Raw genomic sequence first — 11,585 nt, 5'->3', positions numbered from 1 at the left:
TTTAGTTTTTTCATTCACCAGAAGGATATTAAGAAAGGAATTCAGGAAGGGAGAAGAATGAATCTTTGCCATTTGGGGTTGAATTTTTTTAAGACAACAGACTAGAACTCTGACAGATTAACTAAACATGAGAGTAGAAGACCCCTTTATGAGAGGGAGTATAACAACGAATGATATTTGATTAGAGAAGTACATTACACGGAGATGAGAGAACTGAAGGGATGGGAGATTAAATCAAGTATTACAAGAAAAGCAAGGAATTAGCCATCACCTGTGGAAAGAGCCATTTTATTTCTCTCTTTATTTATTTAACCTTTATTTAACCCGAATAGCCTCTCTGAGATTACTTCAGTAATTTTTAAATGATTTAATAGACCAACATTATTTAATCTATGCAGCAATATTTCATGATCCACTGTGTCAAGCCTTTGATAAAACAATAAACAGGGAAGTGCAGTAATCACCTTTATCTAGAGATTACACAATATTGTAAAATAGTAAACTAATATATTTATCTTTCATATCAATTCTGTATTTTATTCTTCATATACACATTACAAAAAATTAGTACAAATCTAATCAGCCCCTTTGATCTATGCCAAATATCTTAGTTCTGAAAATCTTTTCAGCTTGCTTTAGGTAGAGTTTCAATTTTAAGTCTCTGTCGGACCTGGACAGAGTGCACCTTCCCCTGAACTCTTGTCCCTGACAGCAGAGCCACTTATTGGCAACTAAATCAAAGATTAAAAGAAATATTTACAAAAGGTTTATGAAGTTGCTTGGATATCAGTGAGCACTGATTTTGTTTCCAATTTTCAGTAAAATTAAGTACATTAATAAAAATAACCAAATACGCCAAGCATTTTCTGCAGAGGTGCTTACTGGAAACTTACCCCACATACTGCCTACAAAAACTGGGCATGCAGCATGCAAAGTTCTGGTATCCGCTTCTCCACTCTTTAGTAGGTTGAACCAAATCACTGCCGAACCCTGTAGAATAAGTGAAGTGAGTGCCATGTGCCTCATGATCATATTCAAATGTAGAAATGATTACTAGGTTCACTAACACTTTTTGGTGGAAGTGCAACACCAATATCAGGAAACACAGCTTCAAAATCATCTGCCTCATCTGAGACAGAACAGTCAATTTTTGAATGATATTGATATAATGAGGAACAGTATGGGTGTAACGTAGAATACTCTGAATGTCATGCATTACACGGTGGTGTAGTGACATTGGAGGCAGAGCAGAGAGACAGAGTGGTGAGGCCATGAGCTGTAATGGTATCTTCTGCAGAGCAGAGGTGTAGGGGATGTCCTCAGTGGAACCACGCAGTGGAGTAATGACCTCAGCTGAGTAAGGAAGCAGAGCAACCAAAGTGGAGCAGGGAGGGTGGGAGATGATTTTACCTAGGTTGTGAGCCCTCTCCTCAAAGAATTTCCTGAGGGGACACCTGGCAAGCCATTTGAGTGGCTCTGACCCAACTTCCCTTCCCCAGTAGCTCCCACATCAGGCAATTTTTCTCCACTCTACAAAGGTATGACAAAGAGTGGCCTCAAAGTCTCGCTTTAAGCATCCGGCCTGGCAAGTGCAGGCAATCCCAGTTAATCAGCCTGGAATATTCTGGGTAACTGAGTTCCCCCACACGGCAACTCTTGCTGTGCACTGCTGCTGTCTTCTGCTGACTGTGTGGGGTGTAGCACAGCCTCTTACACCTCACTTGTGCCTTAATACGTCTTAAAATGCTACAAGCAACATAGAATTAAAACAAATGCTTCATTTCTCCATATGTGCCATGATATGGCAATGACAATTCCATGGATGCAGCATTCCCTTTTAGCGAAACACAACACGAGTTTTAATGCATTAAAAAGCTCTTTGTTGGAAAGAAACAGAATGGTAATGGGTAGCTGATTGGCCTACAGTGAGTGACACATCATGTGTAAGTGAGTTCTTAAAAGAGCCGGACACTGCCAGTACCAGCAGTGTGATCCTGACTCCAGGACAGGAGTCAAAATGGTAAAGGCACAGGTGTACAATAGCATTCCAAATAGTGTCCCCAGTGATACCCCTTGCTCACAGAAACCACACACAGGCCAGTGTCTATACTATTTCCCAAAGCGCCAGCTCAGCCTAAAACATCTCTTTAAGTGCCTGATGAATGTGAAGGTGTCATGGTTGGACTAAAGTCGGAACAAACTGAACCAGTGGACAGAGAGCATCACAGCGCATGCACTCATTTAAAAAAAAAAACAGACATGGAAAAGCATTTAAGTACATTGGTAGTTGGGCTATAATGCAGAAGAGTGACACGGCACTACACACAGCCAGCTGCTATTACTGGGACAACACCACTGATGGACTCTGCATGGTCAGATGGGAGAACTATGCAATAATAATAATAATAATAAATTTTATTTGTTGCCACCTTTCATAACACTCAAGGATACCTTACAAGAAAGACAACATACAGATATAGGTGCAAGCAGTGATTATCGGGATCCAAGCACAAACTGCTTGTGTACAGTTATACGATTGACCATGTCTCTTTTCAAATATAATACAAGTCTTTAAGTGTCTCTACATGGAAGTGTTATTCTATATATATATTACAATATACAAATAATATTGTCTTCATTTTAATTGGATAGCAATGCATTGTCATGTCTAGCAACTTAACAAATATGTTTTCAGTATTTAGGATATATAAAAATGAAGGTATTTTGAAGATCACGATTTCTTTTGCAAACGGATTAGGCTTAGATGGTTTTAGACTTTATTAAATTTATGAAACTATAATGAATTGTATGCATAGTGGACCAATTGAGTTATTTATACAGAGATTTTAAACTATGAGACCTGAAAGGATTTGTTATCATGTGGCTCCCTCTGGTGGACAACATTAGTGTTATGGCCTTCTCTCATTCTCATTGATATAAATGGCTGATATTTTAAAAATTGTTGTTGGCGCTCAGAGCATCAAAAATCCATGAAACATGACATGCATACTCACAATGTCTTGTTGTCCATGTATACCACAATTTGTGAAGTTTGAATATTGTGTTTAGAAGGCCAATTAGTCATTATGGGCCACACCCAGAATCAGCCTGTATCTCATTTATCTTTGATAAATGAAGTGTGGGAAGAGTTTTACTTTTAAGCAACTTGCACCAGTTTCCCCAACCCCTTACAGTTTGTGGAGAATTTTGGATACAGACAGAAGTTTGTGCTCGTGCATCACTGTCGTGCTTCCCTGCTCCACAAACCCCAGTTTGTAAAGTTTTATCTTCTCCGTGGTTTAATATAAAATGCGCCCCTGCCTTAGAGGACTTGGAGGTTGCACACTTTCTTCCTGTCACTTGATGATTACTCCTCCGTCTGATGTCTGATGGTGACTGAAGTCCTTTTGGGAATAAAAGGTAACGTTGACGTAAACAGTAAACTGAAGAAAGTCATTGTCGGTGACTCTGGGTATCTGCTAAAGCTAGCGGCATTGCATTACATGCGTATGATGTCATGCACCACTACTGCGTTCCATTTGAGATGATATTACCTTTCTAAAATTCATACACTAGACCAATGATTCTCAACCTTTTGTGAGCTCTGGAACCCTAGCATATTTTGAGCAATCCACAAGGACCCCCTCACTCCACAACAATTATAGTCTATATATTAAACAGTCATTTATTTATATGTTGCTTTATTTTATTAATACACATTTAAAACGGAATCAAAACATTTCAATATTTTATTTTTTACATTTTATTGTTGGTGTGACATTTAATTTGACTCTCTATTTTATCCATCAATGCAACACTTGACCTTCTCTACCACTCAGGTTTTATATATATATATATATATATATATATATATATATATATATATATATATATATATATATATATATATATATATATATATAACTTTCCCAGGGACCCCCTGCAATTACACCACTGACCACTAGGGGTCCGCGGACCCCCGGTTGCACTAGACGGTAGAGTAGTGCGTAGTGTAAGTACATGGTGTAAGTGTACAGTACTTCATTTAGGACACTACTTTAATATTTACTCTCCGAAGCGTGTTTTCAGTACAGAAGTAATGTAATGAGTAAACGCACCGTGCAGAGCAACTAATCGAAAATGAGATTCGTTTCCAATGATTTTCATAATCGATTATTATCGATTAGTTGTTGCAGCTCTAAATATAATCTAACATTTGCAATCACAGTGATGGAGAAAATATGGAATGCCAAGTGCAATCTTCTTTATTGATCTATTTATTTATATCCCTATTCCATTCATTTCTACTGTTTAGTCATCTGGTGGGCGTGGCGTGGAAATGAACCGCGTAATGGTGCTCAAGTGCTTAATTAAAAACTCTGACTCCCTGCACACTGGCTGTTCGAAGCCTGCGATGTCTAGTAACTTGCCTGTGTAGCGCAAGCGCTAGTAGCCCGGCATGTCCCCGCCCACCCGCCCGCCCGCCCGCCCGCCCGACAGCCTGCCCCCCCCGCCCGCCCGACAGCCTGCCCGCTTCGCCGCCTCCACCTGCCGTCTTCGATGTGGCCTCGCTCGGCTTCTTCTCTGACTCGTTCTGCTGCACCAACACCTCGAAGCTTGCCCGGAAAGAGTAGTGGCTCTGTGTGTGAGTAACTTAACTATCTCTAGGCCTATTTTTAGTGTGTGTGTGTGTGTGTGTGTGTGTCTGGCGTTAGTGCATTATTCCCAGGTAAATGCGGCGAACTCCAGGTAGCCAATGTTAAGTGTACACGGCTTGGCTGACAGGCCTTAGCGATGTCCCCAAAGCTGCGGCCAACGGCAAGCAGGAGAGGAGACACGTCGAGCGCTTCCTTCACTTTATGTGGGCCAACGCGGACAGTCCCCTGGCAGCCCACCTGAAGTACATCGACAATGTCTCGAGTGTCCTTGAATGGATGAAATCATTGTGCCAGCGGTACAAGGTCACTACGGCCAGGTTATTTCTGACGCATGTTTCCAAGTTCCTCCATTAACTCGATGAGAGGCTGTCCGAGGGCCGAGTTGGTCCACGAGGCTGTCAAGTCTCCAGAGACCGCGAGCGGAGAAGAGCGAGGGAGTACTTACAGCTCCTGCACGGCAAACTGTCGGACGCTGTCCCTGCTTCGCTGGCTGATCTGAAGGCTCATCCAGCAGACCCGGACATGCTCAACCGTTGCATCGGGCTGCTGTGTGCTCACTTCTCAGCGGACACAGGACCGGAGTCCTGCAGAACCTCACGGCCGAGGAGTTTGAGAACCTCGAGAAGGCTGACGGCGGTCTCTTTCTGATCAATGTAAGTAACTTCTGTGTATTTCACTTTTATTTCCAGGAGCTGCTGTGTTGTACATGGGGGTGTTTAATATTTTTCATTCATTGTCCTTTTCTCCCAGGTGAAGCAGCACAAACCTGCCTCCGCTTTCGGACTCGCTAAGCTGGCCATCACCAAGCTGGAGCTGAAGTGGCTGAAAGCTTTCTGAGGAAGCATATGCTGGGATATGAGACTTCTGTGGGGTGGCTTTTCTTTTCTGGCACACAGGCCAGGATTTCTGCGCATGTCAAGCTTGCCCTGCGGGCACTCGTGGGAAGGGACATCACTGTGTGGGGCACCCGCACGGCTCTAGCAACCTACGTAAGCATGATTTAAAGTGTTTTTTTAACAAATTCATTCCAATGTGTTAAACGTTAAAGTGATGGAGAAATGTCTCCTCTTCACAGTGCGAACACAATCTGTCTGACGAATGGCGCATGCTCGTGACCAAAACGATGTGCCACAGCAAGGAGCTGAGTCGTGGAGTCGTGAGCGCTTCATTAAAAAGTTTGAACTGAATTCCGCTTGTCTGAATATTTTGACATGTCCAAATGTACAGTAGCATCACTCATGGCAAGACCATACAGCCAAAATGTCCTGTCCTTTTTTTTTGTTGTTGTTTTTTTTTTTTTTAAAGTACATGGACTGAGCTCCGGGCAGTGGGTGAAGTTCGTAGGCTTTGCCCGGGGAGACAGAGTCATCCTGGGCATACACTCGTCAGCTCCAGAATGATCACCGCTGAATTTTTTCCTCGTTGATTATAATGGTTTATGCGTTCCTAGTCAGGGCAAGCTACTGTTTGTTGCACCTCTTCCATCCTCCTCCACGGTCTGAAGCCAGCTGCAGCCACCTTTTCATCACCGTCACAATCTCAGCACTTGTTGCCCTTGATGTTAACGGGTTCTTTCGGACAGCATCTAATGAACATGAGGCAAAACAGTTGACAACTTCTGCAATTCGAAACACGCTAAAAAGGCTATTTATACTTCTACGTCAGACCTTTGCGTTGCCTGATGTGCACTTCTAAAGAAAACTGTAATAATGCGTCGTGTGTATGCAGACGACAGTTGTGATTGGTCCTTTGTGCAAACAGAGACCCTCCCCGGGATGATAAATATATCTGAAGTAATTTCATATTCACTGAGAATAAATGTAATGAAGCAGATTGCTTGTAGCTTATAATAAAAGTGCTGAGGCTTATTACACACAGACGGGTTGAACATAGGGATGCACGATTATGGCCAAAATGATAATCCTGATTATTTTGATCAATATTGAGATCTCGATTATTTATCATGATTATTTCATTGATTTTAGAGACAACATATTTTTATTGCACTTTCACATTTAAATAAACAGACCGCTGCTTTCACCTCCATGTGCTACATTCCTGATCATTTACAAATCTTTACATCAAATTAGACTGGTCCTTAAAGTGCATCATCTCATAGAAGCAAAATATAAATAAAACTGTATCCAAAATATTGGAGAAGTAAAAATGCCATCAATCAAATGAAAATATGCATCAAACATAATTTTTTTCTTTTTCTTTAAGAGATGGTAGCATTAATGTGCCACAATATAACACACAAGTAGGCATGAGAAAACCTGAGCTTGTGATTACTACGTTGATCAAACAAACTCCAGCAATTACATAACTTGATAAACTTACAGACAGTGACTTCAGGGGTAGGGGTCTGATGAGTCCTTTGGTGTCCATGTAATGGAGTCTGTTGAGGCTGTGGTGGGTTTGGACCTTAAGGAAAATAAACTATTGTTATTCTTAGCTATATTTTCCCCTTATTACTACAACAAGGGTTAATGTAAACAATTAATGAAAAAAAAAAACCATACATAAATATACATATATGCATATAAACACACAGTTAAGTCCATATATATTTGGACACTGACAAGTTGTGTTATTTTGGCTGCTTATCAAAACATTCAAGTTACAGTTAAATAATGAATATGGGCTTCAAGTGCAGTCTCTCATCTTTAATTCAAATGTATTCACATCCACATTGGAGGAAGGGTTTAGGAATTACAGCTCTTTAATATGTAGCCCCCTCTTTTTCAAGGGACCAAAAGTAATTGGCCATTTTACTCAAAAGCTGTTTCATGGACAGGTGTGGGCTGTTCCTTCACTGTTTCATCAGTTAAGCACAGGGTAGCTGCAGGTATCAGCACTTACATTATTGGAAATTTCTTGACTATGATATTAAAAAGTATTAGATTTGAAGACCTGCACATCACTTCAGTCATGCTACACGATACATCAGCTATAATGGATTGTGTTCATGCATATACATCCATTCCTGGCTTTAAGTAAACTACAGCAGGGTAAACTTCTATAGAGATAGATGGGAGACCAGAGCAAATATCCTGTTTGCATTACCATTTGCTCCAACAGTGAAAGAAAAATCCAGTATTTCCTTCCCATGACTTTCCAGAAAAGGAGAAAACTAGAGAGATAAGACTTTAAGGACCTGCAGACAGCCTGTAAGCAGGTAAAAGGTCTGGAGTTGATTCCAGGTGTGGCATTCACATTTGGAAGCTGTTGTTGTGAACGCATGCGGTCAAAGGAGCTCTCAATGCAAGTGAAACAGGCCATCCTTAGGCTGTAAAAAAAGATCCATCAGAGAGATAGCAGGAACATTAGGAGTGACCAAATCAACAGTTTGGTACAATCTGAGAAAAAAAGAACACACTGGTGAGCTCTGCAGTAAAAAGGCCTGGATGTCCACGGAAGACAAAAGTGGTGGATGATCGTAGGATCCTTTCCATGGTAAAGAAAAACCCCTTCACAGCACCAGCCAAGTGAAGAGCACACTCCAGGAGGCAGGCGTATCATTATCCAAGTCTCCCATGAAGAGACGACTTCACAAGAACAAATACAGAGTTCACCACAAGGTGCAAACCATTCATAAGCCTCAAGAACAGAATGGCCGGATTAGATTTTGCCAAAAAAACATCTAAACAAGCCAGACCAAGCATTCTTTGGGCAGATGAAACTAAGATCAAACTGTACCAGAATGACTGGAACAGCTCGTGATCCAAAGCATACCTCATCATCTGTAAAACACGGTGGAGGAAGTGTGATGGCATGGGCATGCATGGCTTCCAATGGCACTGGGTCACTAGTATTTATTGGTGATGTGACAGAAGATAAAAGCAATCAGATGAATTCTGAAGTGTATGTGAATATATTGTCTGCTCAGATTCAGCCAAATTCAGTGAAGTTAATTGAACGGCGCTTCACTTTACACATGGACAATGACTCAAAACATACTGCAAAAGCAACCCAGGAGTTTTTTTAAAACAATGAAGTGGAATATTCTGCAATGGACAAGTCAGTCACCTGATCTCAACCCGGTCGAGCATGCATTTCACATGCTGAAGACAAAATTCAAGGCAGAAAGAACCATGAACATACAACACCTGAAGACAGCTGCAGTAAAGGCCTAGCAAAGCATCACAAAGGAGGAAACCCAGCATTTGGTGATGTCTGTGGGTTCCAGACTTCAAGCAGTCATTGCCTGCAAAGTATTCTTGACAAAGTATTAAAAATGAACATTTTATTTATGATTATCATATTATGGTTCATCTGTCCAATTTCATTTGAGCCCCTTAAATAAGGGAACTGTGTATAAAACTGGTTGCAATTCCTAAACGTTTCATATGATATTTTTGTTCAACCTCTTGAATTAAAGCTGAAAGTCTGCAGTTCAATTGCATCTCAGTTGTTTCATTTCAAATCCATTGTGGTGGCATACAGAGCCAAACGTATGCAAATAGTGTCACCGTCCAAATATTTGCTAGTTTTGGCCTACACCAACTTACTGGCACTGACTTCAGGTGGCTGTAGAGCTCTTTGCACGGAAAGGTGTTTCTTGGAACCCAGATCTTGAAGGCTCTTGTGGAGCTGGTGAGGTAAAAAAAAATTTGAATGCTAATTTATTTGTGATAAAATAGTTTTTAAAATAAATGTGTATTGCAATTTTTCTAAAAATTGTTTTTCAGGTTAGGGCACCCGAGCCAGTTGTTAAGGTTTTTAGGACATGATCTGTATCATTTGTTCCAAATCCATGTCCGTGTCACATGTCTTAGATGTACGACCAATCAGTTTGCCTTGTATCTTTTAAACACAACTATACACCAGCATGCATCAAAGTCTCGTTCAGCTGCATTTGTGAAATCCGTAGCCCAGCGACCCAAACATGCAACTACATTCCTTTACAACTATTCTATACATTGTTCCCGGTCAACAATCACAAACTATAGAAAATCAAAAGAGTTCACAAATTTTCAAGCACCACACACACTGCTGACAAACTGAGACATACTTACTGACAATAACTTCAGGAGTAGGGGTCTGAGGAGTCCTTTGGCATCCGTGTAATAGAGTCTGTTGAGGCTGTTGTGGGTATGGACGTTAAAATATCACATCAAATACATTAAATATCACACTAATTTTGACAATATGAATTTTCCAAATCTTTTGAATCAATCCTAACATTGATGGACAGCTTCTATTGCCCAGCGTCATAGTGCCCCAAAGACTTCTGGGATTTTCCAACTTGTGCACAGCTCACTATCCAATGCATCCTCAATATCAAGAATAATACATCTGGGAATTTTTATGTGTCCTCTGTATTTGCGTTCTTGAGCAGTGGACTTAAACTTCGGCAGTGGATGACGTTGAAGGAGTCCACAAGGACACAAAGGCTACATTCACACTGCAAGCCTCATTGCTCAATTCTAATTTTTAAAATGTGGCCAATGTCAGATTTCAGCATGAACTGATCATGGTCTTAAACTGACCTGTATGCGCACAAAAAACAAACAAACAAACAAAAAACACGTCACCGCAGCACGCTGTCACATGTAAACATGAAGGCCACTGAAGTCATTTACAGATTTGGGCCATGTTCAGCTGCAGTGTGATACAGAACAACACATTGAGAAACAGATAAGCAGTCTTTGAAGACCTTAATTAGCTGGTCGTGTGTGTTTAATTAGGGTTGGAGCTAAACTCTCCAGGACTGTGGATCTTGTTGGAGACCTCTGACCTATACCCTTCATTTCATATAGATTTGGGATGATACACTTACGTTCACATGTGAAATCCTCAGGCTGCCAGATGGTGTGGTTACTGGTCAGCATTTCTGTAAAGGATATTGAAGTCCCCTCTGGTCTGAAGGTCAGATCAAACCTCAGCCTCTCGAACCTTTCTCCTTCTTTCCTCATAGCTGTCTGTTCAGTGAAAAAAACAAAGATTAATAAAACTTAAATTGCTATAAACATTCCTAAGAATACATGGATCAGAGACATCCAACATTCCAGTGGTGAACACCTCTCTAATGTCCCAAGACACCTAATCTAATTTCATGTCTAAATGACTTTAAAAATGCATGAATTAAATAACTGAAAAATGAATTATTTTGATGAGGCAGTGCTGTATGTCATTCTCAATTACATTACCACTTTATGTGCAGTAAACGCACTGCAACAAATCGGCCTTGATATGGTAGCCTCACATACTTCATCACATTTCCATTCAATTCAATCATTTCAGGCTAGATGAGAGATTATCTACTAAATAGACCCCCATCTGAATTGAGTTTATGGGATAGTGAAAGAAAGGTTCCATTTGCTCACATTCTCTGTAGATTACATACACCTTCTCCTGACATTGAAGAATATTCATTACTACACCAATGCAGCCTCCAATTCTGACACAGTTATCTCCCATACATGACAGATTAACTCTAGTGCTACCTAGAACAACCTCCTGGAACTGCTCAACTTTATTAAAACCTGGTGGAATTGGGCCATTTTCATGTTGTGTTTTCAAGACAATTTTCAGAGAGAGGGTGTCTGAGAGACAGAGACAGAGAAAGAGACAGAGACAGAGAGAGAGAGAGAGAGAGAGAGAGAGTGTCAGAGATAGAGAGAGAGAGTGTCTGAGAGAGATAGTGTCAGAGAGAGAGAGTGTGTCAGAGAGAGATAGAGTGTCAGAGAGAGAGAGAGAGAGAGAGAGAGTGTCAGAGAGAGAGAGAGAGAGAGAGAGTGTCAGAGAGTGTCTGAGAGATAAAGAGAGAGTGTCACAGATAGAGAGAGAGAATTGAATTTCAAAAGCCTTTTATTTACAAGCTTTTAAAAGCTACATCGACCTATTTCGGTCCCTCGGAGAAATTGTGTCACGTATCGTGACGGAGCGGAGATAGGACGGATGCAAGTGCAGGATGAACAGTTG

General features: G+C 40.9%; 1 long non-coding RNA gene across 1 annotated transcript; it reads right to left on the bottom strand.

Annotated features, from left to right (window-relative positions):
* Nucleotides 1-6,130: 6,130 nt before the first annotated feature.
* On the bottom strand, nt 6,131-11,241 carry LOC128632496 (uncharacterized). Its single transcript, XR_008396131.1, has 5 exons — nt 10,441-11,241; nt 9,677-9,743; nt 9,170-9,251; nt 6,999-7,082; nt 6,131-6,243 (listed from the first exon to the last, which is right to left on the bottom strand). It is a non-coding gene; the product is annotated as an uncharacterized LOC128632496 (long non-coding RNA).
* Between the last annotated feature and the right edge of the window lie 344 nt (nt 11,242-11,585).

This window comes from Ictalurus punctatus, unplaced genomic scaffold, assembly GCF_001660625.3.
Source record: "Ictalurus punctatus breed USDA103 unplaced genomic scaffold, Coco_2.0 tig00064088, whole genome shotgun sequence".
Taxonomy (NCBI): domain Eukaryota; kingdom Metazoa; phylum Chordata; class Actinopteri; order Siluriformes; family Ictaluridae; genus Ictalurus; species Ictalurus punctatus.
The sequence above is the reverse complement of the archived record's forward strand: the minus strand, read 5'-3'. Positions and strand labels throughout refer to the sequence as shown.